This window comes from Sarcophilus harrisii, chromosome 3, assembly GCF_902635505.1.
Source record: "Sarcophilus harrisii chromosome 3, mSarHar1.11, whole genome shotgun sequence".
NCBI classification, from domain to species: domain Eukaryota; kingdom Metazoa; phylum Chordata; class Mammalia; order Dasyuromorphia; family Dasyuridae; genus Sarcophilus; species Sarcophilus harrisii.
The window spans coordinates 459,762,649-459,777,352 of NC_045428.1; the positions used below are offsets into that span (position 1 = coordinate 459,762,649).

The window sequence follows — 14,704 nt, forward strand, 5'->3', positions numbered from 1 at the left end:
CTCAATTCTCATGAAATTTGAGTGGGGAGGTCCTTCTTTTTATTGTCCTCACCCTCTATTCTACTTGTGCATATCTCCATAATTCTTCAAGTTCAAGCTCAAGTGCCAACTGCCTCATGAAGCCTTCTTAGACTGGCTGTTTCCACATCAATCTCTCATGTGGAGGCATCAAAGTGATGGAGATAACACTGATGTTCAGAGCACTTACTTTTTAGCCTCATATCTGCCAAGGGTGACTTTGGATTTAATTTCTTGATTATTATTTATCATTTTTTTTTCAATCAGTCAAAAAAAACTTTAATAAGTATCAACTATAGGCCAGGAATTGTGCTAAATATTGGGGATACAAAAAAGTAGGGACAAAATACAATCCCGGCTGACAAAACTTGTAGACACTAATACCACAGACAATATGTAAACAACTGTATGGAAACAAGATATAAACAGGAGATAGAAAATCAGCAGGGGAAGCAGCATGGGGAAGTATTTGAATTAAGGGGGACTGATACAGGCTTACTATGAAAACTACAATTTTAACTGGGACTTGAAAGAAGTCAATGACATTAGGAAGCAGAAATGAGCTAGGAAAACATTCCAAGTATGGGAGACATTAGTGAAAATTTTAGGTCAGATATTTTGTGTAAAAATCAGTAATAATCCAATGTGACTGGATCAGTAAATTGGACATTCTAAGTATGACATTCTAGGATTATACAACTCATTGGATCCCTAAAATATTTATTGTTTTCTCTGTTGCAATTTTTTCTACAATCAGATTATAAACTCATTGAGTTCAGAGACTGTCATATTTATTTTGTTCATCATAAAATTAATAATTTAATAATAAAGTCCTAGACACATTAAAAAGTACTCACTAAATATTTGTCAGTGGATGGATAAGCTGAATATTTCTCCATCTATCTATCTACACACAAATTATCTAGAAGAAGTAAGTGCTCTAGAAGGCAGATGGCAGAGATTCCAAATCTCAAAAGATGAGGAACTCTTGGGAAGATCATTGAGTAAATCTATGGGAGATCAGAGAAGAGTTGTTTGGGAAAGACTGAGAGTCTCTCTAGCCCAACCCATTCTCCTCCTATTTCTCAAGAAGTTGTCTAACTACTGCTCAGAATGTTATAAAAGGGGAGTCCTTCGGAGATAAGTCCATAACAATAACTGTTAGAATCCTTACAAGTTGTTAAGTCATTAGAATTGATAGAAACAATAATTATCTAATTTAGCATGGTTCAGTATGATTGATCTGATCTTACAAGGAGATGTTATGGGCCAGGACTTGAAACAAGGTACTAAGTGGAACTGACAGAAACAATGCTTGTGTTCACATCTTTAGAGAGCTCATATAAGCAAGAAGCTCTTAGGGCCAAGGAGCACTCTGGGAGAGTCAGAAACCCATAATCCCACTCTCAGATTCCATAATCCCACTCTCAGAAGAGGAGTCAACATTTTACAAGGAGCATAAAAAGAGCTTCAGTGAGTCAGTCAGTTCAGTTCGGAACATTGCCAGGAGTTGGAGAGGAGCACTCTGGATGATTGAGAGCCAGGAGCACTCTGGGAGGAAGCCCACAAGCCCTCTCTAGGAGGTGGAGTCAGATTTATTCCATCTTCCACTTTTGTGCTAGCTGGAGGCTGAAGAAAACAGACGCAGAAGCAAAGGACAAACCTGCAAGAGCTCTTGGAGAAATAAATATTTGGATGTTATCAGCTGGCTGTATTTGCAGTGATTATTACTTTCAACTGAAACTAAGGCTGCCTCCAGAAAATCTCCCCAAGAAACCTGCTCCCACAGAGAATGATTATATTTTAAAGAAAAGAACACCACAAATAACTCCTCTAGTTTTTATAGCAATAACTTTACCAAGGACCCATGGTCTTAATTGCCAGCAGGCAGCCAGTGAATATGACAGATAAATTATTGTTGCTCAGATTTTATTCTTCAGGGGGATAAGTGCTAGGATGGAATATTGAAGATCTTGCCCCTGAGCCTCCCTCATTTTCCCTCAAATTCAGATCTGGGATATAAGATTTGGAGTGATAAACCTTCAGATCCTCTCCTTGTCTTAGGAATCTCCCCAAGATCTTCCTCTGCCATCTTTGACCACATTCCGATCCTCTTCTTGCTTTGGGGATCTGCCATCTTCCTCTCCCATTTCTGACACATTCAGATCACTTTTAGGGACTGAGCACATTAACTGGAGGTAGGGAGAGATTGGATAACAGTTAGCAAGTCTGATAATAACAACAGATTTTAAAACACATTTTCCATATCCTGTTAGTTTTTCAGTTTATATTCTAATAACATTCAGGATACTAGATAACAAACCAAACCTGGGTTCTACAATCTCAGAAAGAACCCATTACTTATCAATTCAGATAGAATAGAATCTATCACAACCAATTAAGTTTCCAATTTTAACACAATACAAATTTGAAGTTATTTTAAATTTAACCAGTACTTTAGTTTGTGAGATTCCCTTGATCTTTTAAAGCAAAATTAGCTTTTAGTTGTTTTCCCAATTCATACAAACTTCTTCTCTTTAGTAAGCCAGGAAAGTGTTAAGTGTCAATTTTTGCTTCATATGGGCTTTTACTCCGAGATTTCTGAGTACTGAAAACAAAGTTACAAGCTCCTTCCTTGCAGAGTTTTTAAAGTAATGGCACATTGCTCTTCCATTTTCTCAAAAGTTCCCAAACTCTCTAATTTCTTTCAGTTTAAGCTCTTTGCATTCCTACATGCTTAAACTTTCTCACTATTTCACTATATTGAATATATTTTCCCCCTTGTCTCCCCCTCTCCTGTAAAGCTGCTGCAATGAGCCAGAAGCAGAAGGAAAGAAAGAGAATTATTTTGGAATCTGGATATTTCAGTGTCACTGATGACATAGCACTGCTAACAGAATTTTGGCATATTGCAGGATTTGCACTATCCTAAGCTCCAGGAACTCAAATTTAGCTCCTAAATTACCTTACCATGATCAAAGACCAATATACTCATCCACATTCTCCTATATTTCCTTGCTCTCCTACATTTCCAAAACTTAGGGCAATCTCCTATTTAAAGGGAACTAAGAAAGACATTTCCTTCAGCATACACCAAGTCTGAAGAAGAAGAATTTAGGACTCTGAATCAAGGATCAGAACTCTAACACTGGAGTAACAGGATGGTTTGAAACTTCTAAAGATATTTTCTTGAGCCACTCTGAAAGAATTACTACTCTGAATGAATTCCAGAAATTCAGCCTTATATTTTTCTAAGCCAGCAACAGAGAGACTGAATTTTTCTCTCTCACAAGCTTGCTAACTTTGAACATAGAACAGGGTGCAAAGTAGACACACTCAGACACATATAGAAATCTATTTCCAGCTTTTATATACAAATTTAAACCTGACATACTCAATTAGTCCTGGGTATGTTCTCCCAATTTTTTTCCTTTATATTTTGGTACTTTATTTTTACTACCTTGAGGTCTCTTCTTTTTGAGTTTTTCTCTCTTTCAAGGGAGAATCCCAAATCTAGAGTCAGACATGAAAGCCACCAGAAATTCTGGTGTGGCACCTGGTTTCAGGTTTGGAGTTACAAATTTTGAATGACTGTCAACTGTTTTTTTTTTTTTTTTTTTTTTTTTTAAATTTCCATCTTTGTAAATCAAGCATTCCTTCTCCTGGGAACCAAGGACAACAACACTCCACACATTTAAAAAATCTTCAAGCTATCTTTTAGCTATATAGTATCCCCTTTCTGTGACTACCTTTTCCAGTACTTGTATATATTGGTTTCTGTCTTTAAATTGAGTTTGTCCTATTTTAAAAATTCTTGTCAGCATTTTTAAAATTATGGGTACTTGTGCTCCTTGATTTCTTAGTGACTGATCAGTGATCATGATCTCTGGATCATGATAATTCAATTTCCATAATAAACAATCTCCATCTTCTAATGCTGTCTTTGCCACCATATACTAATCAAAGGGGCACAAAATATCAGTTGTTAAGGTTTCAATTAAGGATAACTGGCAGGGTTCCAAATTATGAGTCCTTCCTAGTATTTCATGATTAAGAGTGGGCAGAACTACTTCAGTGTCATGTTCAATATTCCTAGAATCATTATCATTAGTTACTTCAGGATATGTCTCTACTACATCCTTCTTAATTATTGTTTTTTTAATCACTGGCACCTTAATTTCTGTGGTTAAGCAAATTTTAATAATATTCTATAGAGAAAAAGCATCTACAGGAAACTTATCTGGGCCATTTTCTTATAATCTCTCATTCATCTGTTTTCCTATTTAAAAAATTCTCTCCCCCAATAAGCCTGCAGATAATCCTCTTACCCTTATCTTTTTTGTGCTGCACATAAAGCAGCTTGGTAAGAGTTGCTTTGCCTTTTCTTCTTTCCTTCTGTTCTGGTGCCCATTGCCAGCAGCTGGCAGGTGTGCTGAATGAAGCAGTGAGTGAAATGAAGGTAGGATCTGGTGAGTTCAAGCTTAAAGCAAGGAACTGACTTTATTTCTTTTATCTTCTTTTTATATCCCAACATAAGCATATTTTCTTTGTTACACATTACATAAATGCCAGAAAGCCACAGAAAGTATAACTAAGGTTATGACATTTAATTGTTCTATTAATCATTATTTTTTTCTTATTATTTTTGTTACTTGTTTTCATTTTTTAAAGCATCTTGTCTGAAAATATACTTTGGTCATATTAATGGTCAATAAATAATCTGAAGGAACTCAGATATGAGTTATCAGCTAGGAAACTGGTCTTGCAAAGTCTCCTAAAGTCCTCCAAGAAACCTCACCTTGATTTGCCTTTCAAAGGACTTACAACTGCCTCCACACAGGAGGAGATGGGTAAAATAAAGGACTTTCAAACATTTCTAATTAAAAGAGAAGAAATGAATAAAAAATTGATCTCCAAATATAAATTTCAAGATAATTATAAAAAGTTTAAAAAAAGAAACAAGAGAAAACATAAGGGATTCAATAAAGTTAAACATTTATTTTTCTATATAGCAAAATGGTATTTGTAACTCTTAAGAAATATATTATTGTAGCATACATAGTGCAGAAAAGGTGTTTGATGGGATATTAAAAAAAAACGAAATAAATAAGGGGTGAGAAAGAATATTGCACTGGAAGAAGGGGGGAATATGGTAAATCATCTCACATAAATGAAGAGATATAAAATAGCTATTATAATGGAGAGAGAATTAAGGTGTAGGATAATGGAGAAAATTCAAATCTTACCTACTTAAAATTGACTCAAAGTGGGAATAACATATACAGAAGGTTGAATCCAAAAATCTCTCAGTCCTATAAAGAAGAGGAAAGTAACAGGAGTAGGGAAGGGCACTGATAGAAGAGAAGAAAAATTAGGGATGGAACTGATCAGAAGTAAGACACTTATGAGTAGGGACAGGAACAGCATCAGAGGTGGGAAGAAGAGAGACAGAGACAGAGAAACAGAGAGAAACAGGGAGAGAGAGAGGGAACAAGGGAGAAAGAGGGGGAGGGAAAGAGAGAGAGAAAAATGGAAAATAGCATAGAGCAAAATATATCACAACTATAAAAGTTATTGTAACTGTAAATATGAATGGGATGAAGTCACCTATAAACAAGAAGCAGATAGCTGAATGGATTAAAAATCAGAATCCTATAATACAGTGTTTACAAAAAGGACATTTGAAGCACAGGGACATACAGAGTAAATTTTAGGGGCTAAAACAGAATCTCTCATGCTTCAGTTAAGAAAGCAGGGGTAGAAGTCATGATCTCAGACAAAGCAAAAACAAAAATACATCTTATTAAAAGAGATAAAGGAAGAAACTGTATCTTTCTAAAAATTACAATAGACAATGAAGTATTGTCAATACTAAATACATATGCACCAAATGGTATTGCATGTAAATTTTTTGAAATAGAAGTTGAATGAGTTAGAAGAGGAAATAAATAATAAAACTATAATAGTAGGGGATCTCAATTTTCCCCCTCTCAGAATTAGACAAATCTATCAAAAAAAGAAAGAAATTAAGGAAATGCATAAGCTCTGGAAAAGTTAGATATTAATTTTTATGAATACACCTTTTTCTCAACACAATATCGCACCCACACAAGAAATGATCATGTATAAGAAAATAAAAACCTTACAACCAAATGCAGAAATAATAATACATCCTTTTCAGATTTAAGGCCCTGCTGTCAGGTTACTAGTTATATGCCTTCAGAAAAATCATTTTAATCTCACTGAACTTCAGTTTTCTTGTCTGTAAAACAGGAATAAGGATATTTACATTTCCTCCTTAAGAGGGTTGTTTTGATGATAGTAAAAAGAGGAAGAAGCCCTGAATATTGATCCTATCCCAGGGGAACAAAAGAATATTATAAACTTAATAGTTCGAGGTGACTTCTCCCTCTCCCAATATAGACTTCAGATCCTAGGCAGAAACAGCTCAACCTGGTACTCTGATTTCCTGACCATCCTTCTTGATGATGAAGTGAATCTTCAATCTTCATCCCAACTTTTCCCTCATGTTGACTCTCCTTCCAAAAAGGTAGAATATATAAATCTTTTTCAGATGAGGTATGAATTAAAGATGGCACTTCCTTTAAACCAACCCTAGCTCCCCATTTTGGAGGCAACATGGATGAAATTACACTGTCTCCCTTAGTTTCTTTTTATCTTTTTCCTGTTTTCCTCCTATCTTTACTCCCCCCCCCCAACTTGTTGCTATTATTAGACTCCCAAAGTGGTTAAACAGTAAGAAATGGGAGAAGAAATGAAGAGATTACATGGGAAAAGAAAAAAAAAGGTTGAGGAAAAAGAAAGGATGCTTATTTTTTTAAAATCACCTCTGCTCTTTTATTTTTAACTGATCTTTGATTTATAACTGATATTTTTTTGGGGGGGGGGAATAAGAGTAAACTGATTGCAAGGTCCTTAATGCTCCATCCAAGGAGCCTTGTCTCTTTAACATTTGCCTGGTTCCTGATTATTAAGCCAGAGAAATTCAACAATACGACTACTTGACTTGGGGCAGATACCTAAGAACTGAGTACTCCCAATGAACTTGCCAAGGCATCTAATTTTATAAGGCTCTGAACTGGAGATGGTAATTGAGGCAGGGAAGTAGGGCAGGGGAGGAGTAGATAAACTATCCCACCCATCCTCATCAAACCTCTCATAGTCTCATGGCACCTACCTTCTATCTAAGAGTACCTCTTCAATAAGTTATCTCAGCTGCCTGTTCTCTTGAGGCTGGTTCTTTTCTAGACATAGAAAGAAATAAACAAATAGGTAATTTAGTGAGCATTTCCTGGGTGCTTGGCATCAGATCCATGATCTAAAGAAATGGGTTAAAATCCTGACTCTGTGACTGACTGCCTATATGACCACTTCACAAAGAGTGGCTAGCATAAATCGAGTTTGGAAATAGAAAGGGATTATTGCAAAAATTGTATTTATTTGGCGAGGTTGGATGTGGGTGACTATTCAACAATCCTGAACTGTTTCTCCTATTTTGTGACTAGTAAAAATAGACTAAAAGGGAGTTCTTTGTAGACTGGTAAAGTTAAATCACTTAGAGGATGAAAGATCATCTCCCTCTCTTATAAGGGCTTGTTATAGGATGGAATATAAGAACTGGGGAAGGCCAATATAGATTGATCAGCAGCCTATTTTGTAATTGCATCAGCTCAGTCTATGTATATCAAAGGTGTTTAACAAGAGACAGTACAAGCAGGTGTTATTCCCACATTAGCAGTAAGTTTAAATAAAAATGATTTTTACATTGATATAACTAAAATTCTCAACTCCAAATCATACTAAGATATTTCAGGTTTAGTTTCAATAATCATTAGAATAATAGCTGGGTCTCACAAATAATAGCATTTTACATTTTGAAATATATTTCTAGAAAGATATGTATTTAGTAACAAGCAGATGAGCAGGCCAAATATTCATTTACCCAGTGACTACACATTTCAGATGGAAAATAGCAAGATCTTACATACTTGCATTGCCCTCATGGCTTTTGTACTGATCACTTGCTCTGAATAGAGAAATTTGCTATAAGAGTAAAAAGCGGTAAAAACAGTAAAATAGCAGGACAAAATATCTTTAGCTCTTTTTTCATCAAGTATGAGACATAAACGATGATCAAACAAGTAGTAACAATTTCAAATAATTATACAAACCATACAAAAGAACATAATTGAGAAACTGAGCCAGAAGAATCCCATCTAAAGGAAAGCTTAAAGTTGTTCTGACAGCCTCTGCCCAGATTCAAACCTCTACAGGATGGCATGCCTCTGAGTAATTTTTCAGGATTGATGAGTTCCCAGCTTAATGACCCATCATTCACACTTGAATTCAAAGATCAAAAGCAAAACAATTAGTTATATTCTCAAGAGATTAAGCTCAAACAGCAAGTCTCACCAATCAAAGGTTTCAGGTGAGTTCAGATCTATAGATTTTCACTCTGACAAGTTCATTGTTTAGGAACATAAATGATTTCAGGGCTGAAGATCTTATCAAAAATGGCTTCAAGAAATCTGGCTAGTTTAAAGAAAAGCTGCTGAACAGATGGTGAGGTTTTTCTTTCACCTCCCCTAACAAAAGAAAAAGGGAAGTAGAGCTGAGAGCATGTTTGGGGTCCTTTCACCTTCCCCTGCTTCCAGTGAGGTGCTCTCAGATTCCAAGGCAAACTAATATAAAAACAAAATTGAAATAAAAATTATCTAAATAATGAGTATACAGTTTTAAATGCCCAGTTTCACATAACTCTGAAAAACATAATCAATCTTAGAATTTTCATAAATGATAGACAAATTATCTTAATTATAGCTTTTAGGAGCATTTGGTTTTCCCTCATTCCTTTAAGGAAATTTTTTTGTTTTAGGTAGGAAACAGAGAAATTCTTAAAATTCAGAACATGTGATAGCTGAATATTTTAGGTGAAAATTTGCAAAACTTGCTATTATAAAGCATATGGTCCTAATCATTAAATATAGGTCATAGAATTTTAAAAATCATACAATATATAATTTAGAAAGAAACACAACATCTTAAATAAATTACATCTAATTAAAGGGGATACAAACATATGACTCAATTTTTAGCACACACCAATTAAAAGTGATTTTAAAATTTAGGAATATTATATAATTTATAATCAGATTTAATATTCCAATACACGCCAATTTAAAGTTACATTTTTTTTTGGAGAAATTCTTTCTCCTTTTCTGAACCAGGAAGGATGTTAAATGTTCCAATTTTATTTCAAAAGTACAAGCCTTCACTTTGAAACTTTCTTGACACTGTTTTTTTTTTTTTTTAGCTGTTTCCTGAAAGGTTTAAGATGGGAGTAAATTGCTTTCCTATTTTTCTTAAAATTTTGGGGTCCTACTTTCTTTACCTTCCATTAGTCCTCTTGCAGTCAGGGAAAGAGGAAAGGAAGGAGAAAAGAGAAAATTTTAAATACTGGAGTGGAGTCCTAGCTATTCATTTTCAGGCAGCTCTTATATGCTGAGACAGCAGCCACTCTGATTTTTCATTGCCAGTGACCCATCACTGCTGCTCTGATCACCTCTCTAGAGAAAGCTTGTCAATTAGGATATGGGGTCCTTGCTTGGAGGGATTCAGCTGAAATAGGACGAGGATGACCTACAAGGAAATGACTGTGAAGTTAAAAATGCATAATTTTTAAAAAGCTACAAACATTTCTATAACAAAATCTTTTCCATCAATGACCATGGTGCAAGGATATTTGAGTTCTAATATCCTAGTTTTTGTTGTTTTGCATAAGAAGATAAAAATGAAATTAAAGAAAGATGAAAATTGCAATTGAGAAGAAATATTAAGAGTTATGTCCATGATAAAGGGAACAGTCTTGAAGACTTTAAGGGAAGTATTTTTCTTTTTTTCCTTTTAAATTATAGCTTTTTATTGACAGAACATATGCATGGGTAATTTTTCAACATTGTCCCTTGCACTCACTTCTGTTCCAACTTTTCCCTTCCCTATCTCCATCCCCTCCCCTAGATGGCAGGCAATCTTATACATGTTAAACATATTAAAGTATATCTTAGATACAATATATGTGTGCAGATCCATACAATTCTCTTGTTGCACAAGAACAATTGGATTCAGAAGGTATAAATACCTTGGGGAAAAAACAAAAATGCAAGTAGTCCACATTCATTTCCCAGTGCTCCTTCTCTGGGTGTAGTTGATTCTGTTCATCATTGATCAATCGGTACTGTATTGGATCTTCTCTTTTATCGAATATATCCACTTCCATCAGAATACATCCTCATACAGTATTGTTGTTGAAGTATATAATGATCTCCTGGGTCTGCTCATTTCACTTAGCATCAGTTCATGTAAGTCTCTCCAAGCCTCTCTGTATTCATCCTGCTGGTCATTTCTTACATAACAATAATATTCCATAACATTCACATACCACAATTTACCCAACCATTTTCCAATTGATGGGCATCCATTCAATTTCCAGTTTCTAGCCATTACAAGAAGGGCTGCCACAAACATTTTGGCACATACAGGTCCCTTTCCCTTCTTTAATATCTCTTTGGGATATAAGCCCAGTAGTAACATTGCTGGATCAAAGGGTATGCACAGTTTGATAACTTTTTGAGCATAATTCCAAATTGCTCTCCAGAATGGTTAGATCTGTTCACACCTCCACCAACAATGCATCAGTGTCCCAGTTTTCCCACATCCCCTCCAACATTCGTCATTATCTTTTCCTGTCATCTTAGCCAAGGAAAGTATTTTTCAAAATTTCTGGAGGAGGAAAGTATACTCAATGCTTAGGGAAAAAAAATTAAAGTGACTAAGAAAACAAATCCTAATTACTTCTACCACATGCCTATTTTCTAATCTCTATTGTTGAATGCTGCAAGAGATCCTTAATGCAATTTTGGAAAGGGAATAGGCAATTTCCCCCCAAATATATTACAGCACATTATGACTTGCAGTGACATAATTGGCTAAAAATTATAGTGATCCCATTGGAACTTCAGGTTTTAAGAAATTAGTTCAATAGATATATGTCATATGGAGGATTCTTTTTCAAATGGCTATCTTCTCTATATCCATATGTCAAAAGGAGCTAGATTGCACAGTGGATAGAGCATAAGACTTGGAGATGAATTAAGCCTTAAATACTGAATGTGTGGTCCTGAGCAATTCATTTAAGCACTGTCTGCCTCTATTTCCTCATATGTGAAATGGAGATAATAATAATAACACCTGCCTCCCAGGGGTTGTGGGAATAAAATATCTGAAAAGTGCTTTATAAAAATTTTTAACAGCTAAAATCCAGGTCTCTTTAGTCTTGGTTTGTTTTTGTACCACTATATTAATGGCATTTAAAAAAATCATACACAAATTGTTTTGGTTTATATTTATTCATTTGATACAACAATGATGCAAAGTATTTTACAGATGAGGCATATGATCAGAAAAAGCAAGTGGTTGATAAGTAGTGAGAATGAAAGGTAACTCATAGGCTGTTTTCTGTTTTCCATATATGTAAAATACTTAGAGGAAGAACATATTGCATGGACTCCTTGGTGATCATTTACAGGAAGACATGGACAAATGGCACACGAGATGGTTTGCATTTATGCTATTATGCAATTAGAACTTTTGGAGGAAGTAAATGGTGTAGTAGAAGTAACTCCAAATATTGGAGTTATGAAGCCCTCAATTTGAATTTTATATTAGACATTTACTATTCTAAGCAAGGGACTTTACTTCTTTCTGCCTCAGTTTTTTCATCTATAAAATAGAGATACTAATAACATTCACCTTAAAGAATTGTGGTCAGGATTAAATTAGTTAACAACATGTTTTAAGGCATTTTTAACTTTAAAGTATCACATGAATACTATATTATTATTATCATTATTATTACTATTATTATGAGGTCACAGATCAAAATATCAAAAAATTGCATTTTTTTTAACCATGTGACAACATTCCTTCTTATTGAATCAATAGGCCACAAAAGAAAATCTTCATAGCTTCTTTACATGAACTGTTATTTGGCTGTATCATCAGCTTCTGCATCTTTTACTTGGGCAATAGATTTTTGGAATAAAGACTCAACTTTACTTTAAATCTTATCTTATTAAATTAATTAAATTTAAAATTAAATTAAATCTTATCTTATTAGATTCACAAACAAAACAACAAGGACTGAGACTAGGTCACACTTAGAAATTTTATTTTAAAAATTATTTTCTCTAAGAATCTTCTTTCCCACTGTTCCTATAGGCAATTTTCTGGGACTTATTGATTGATCAATAAGGAAAGAAAGCAAGAGAGGGGAGGGTAATGGAAAAAATGGAGTGTGAAATGCAGAAAAAGCAGTGAAATTAGATCTCTGCTCAGCTTGGGGGCCCCAGGGTCACCACATGGCACAGAAATTTTCCTCTTATTGGAATATAGTGGATCACAAAGAGATAGTGTGAATGGGAAGGGTAGCTTAGTCATTACCTGTAAAGGGCTGAAACTCTTAAAAGGTGTGCTTGAATCAGAAAACCAAGCACTTAAGGCTAATTACCTATTTGACAATGACTCTATTAGCATATGTTTGGAAAAATGGCCCTTCTCACCATGGTGCTTACTCAATGTTTGGTATATACAGCTAATTATAGGCAAGCATTAGAGGGTGGGGTGAAACAAGTCAGACTTCACTTGGCCTCAGGAGGAGGAGGAGAGAGGTTGGTGACTTTGGACTGGAGAATCCAGGAGCCTCATGCCAGTTTGCTTGTCTCCTTCACTTCTCCCTCTAAAGACCAAGGACTTTTACTTATTCTGACTCCTCCTCCAGGGACCTATTACGGACTTTTCAATTACCAAGGAAGGAGGGCTACAGAGTATCAATCCTCCTTTCATGGTCCATCTAGAAATCTTTAATATCACTGAGGTTGAGGACTTTAAAAATTCATTACAATATTTTAGCAAAAAATATCTCCAAACAACATGATGCAGTCTCTAGGCACTAGCAGTCTCTGTCCACCATCCCCAGATTCAGCTGTTTAAAGCTATCAGTGCCAAAGAGAAACTTTTCCCCCAGTTTAGTCATGTGATTTCCCATGCATTCACATCTTCTCATTCTCCTTCATTTAATCATCCTTCTCTTTATACTCTCTAAGGAGAGGCATCTCAAACTCTATGTTCTGGGCCCAGAATAATTCTCTTTTTGTACTCATTAATCTCATCATTTCCCATAAATCTAATTCTCAAATCTGAAGAGTGTCTTAGATCCAAATGATCAGCCCTCATCTCTCTCCTGAACTCTAGCTCCATATCATCAATTGCCTGCTAGTCATCACTATGAGGTTAAGAGATCTATCCAAGTTCACATGGATAATAGGTATTAGGACCAGATTTCAAACTCAGGTCCTCTGGCTCCAGCTGCTGTTCTCTTTGGATCTACCATAATATATGTACCTTGGTTTGCATGTGATAGCCAAGAAACATAGGATTGAGGTAAGAGTTAACCTATTTTTCCCAATGTCAGATCAATCTTGTTAAAATCGGTGACCTGAGTTTCCATGTTGACTATTCCCTTAGTCTGGGCAGATATAGCTTACAGCCCTACTTCCTCCTCTCCAGAGGGAATAAAGGGTTCCTAGATGTCTGATTAGTATGACAAAAAATTCCTCACTGAGGAATGAAATAATAATAATAATGAAAGAATAATAAAAGCATATGAGGTGAGTACTTGGAACTGCACAAGATTTCCAGGATCCCTTGGATTATGACAAACTTTTCCCTGTACCCCTCATGCAAAAACAAAATTTCCCAAATTTATGTTCTGCTACTTCAGAATTATAGCAGATTGATTTTTGCAACCCCCAAAGTCCTGAATTATGATACATTTACAAAACTTGCACATAGTTCCCAACCCTGTGGGGTGGAATTGTCTAAAAGTGCATCTCCTACTGTGACTACATCAGCCTCTGTGAACCTGTATCCATCCTCGCACTGCACTGGCTGCCTCCCAGACTGCTAGGGTGTGACATCTAATTAGTATTCTAGGCTTTGGAGTAGAATAGCACCTTATTCCTCCCTGGAGTCACTACCTCCTGGAGAGTAGTTTGACCTATTGGTAATATATTCCTTTTCCTACCTTCTATTCAGGATTTAATCTAGGAAGTAATGGAGTGCTCGGTTCAACTCAATTGGGCAAAATGGCCTCCTGATGAAGTCCCAGAGAAGACTGGTAAAAGCCAAGATTCAGAGTATCCAGGAAACTTTCTATGTTCTCCAAGAACTTTCCTATATAAACTTGTTTCTAAGTACTTCTTAGATTCAAGCACTTCTTCCATGTCATGTCCTGTTTTTCTTAAGAGAACCCACAATTGTATAAGACAATATCATTCATAATTCATTCTAGATAGTTGTCTTTGATTTCTAATAAATTTATCTGCATAATCTATATAGTAACCCCTCTGCCACCATTCTCAGCTTGAGCTTTAGGATATGATGATCATGAATAGTTCTTCTGATGTAGAAATGAATTAAATAAATTTCCCTTAAATCAGCTAATACATCATAGAAATAAAAAAATTTATTGGGATATTTAGGGAAAGAGGTAACATTGAGTAAGATACAAAAATTTAAGATATTTAAATTGACATTTATGGACAGGTGT

The 14,704-nt window shown here is 35.3% G+C and overlaps 1 long non-coding RNA gene across 1 annotated transcript in view; it reads right to left on the reverse strand.

The window, feature by feature from the left end:
• Nucleotides 1–1,861: 1,861 nt before the first annotated feature.
• LOC116422096 overlaps nt 1,862–14,704 on the reverse strand; it is a 35,206-nt gene continuing 22,363 nt past the window's right edge. Inside the window, exons 2-3 of the long non-coding RNA XR_004232683.1 lie at nt 7,217–7,283; nt 1,862–2,210 (exon numbers count right to left, since the gene is read on the reverse strand). This is a non-coding gene — a long non-coding RNA (uncharacterized LOC116422096). The remainder of the gene's footprint in view (nt 2,211–7,216; nt 7,284–14,704) is intronic.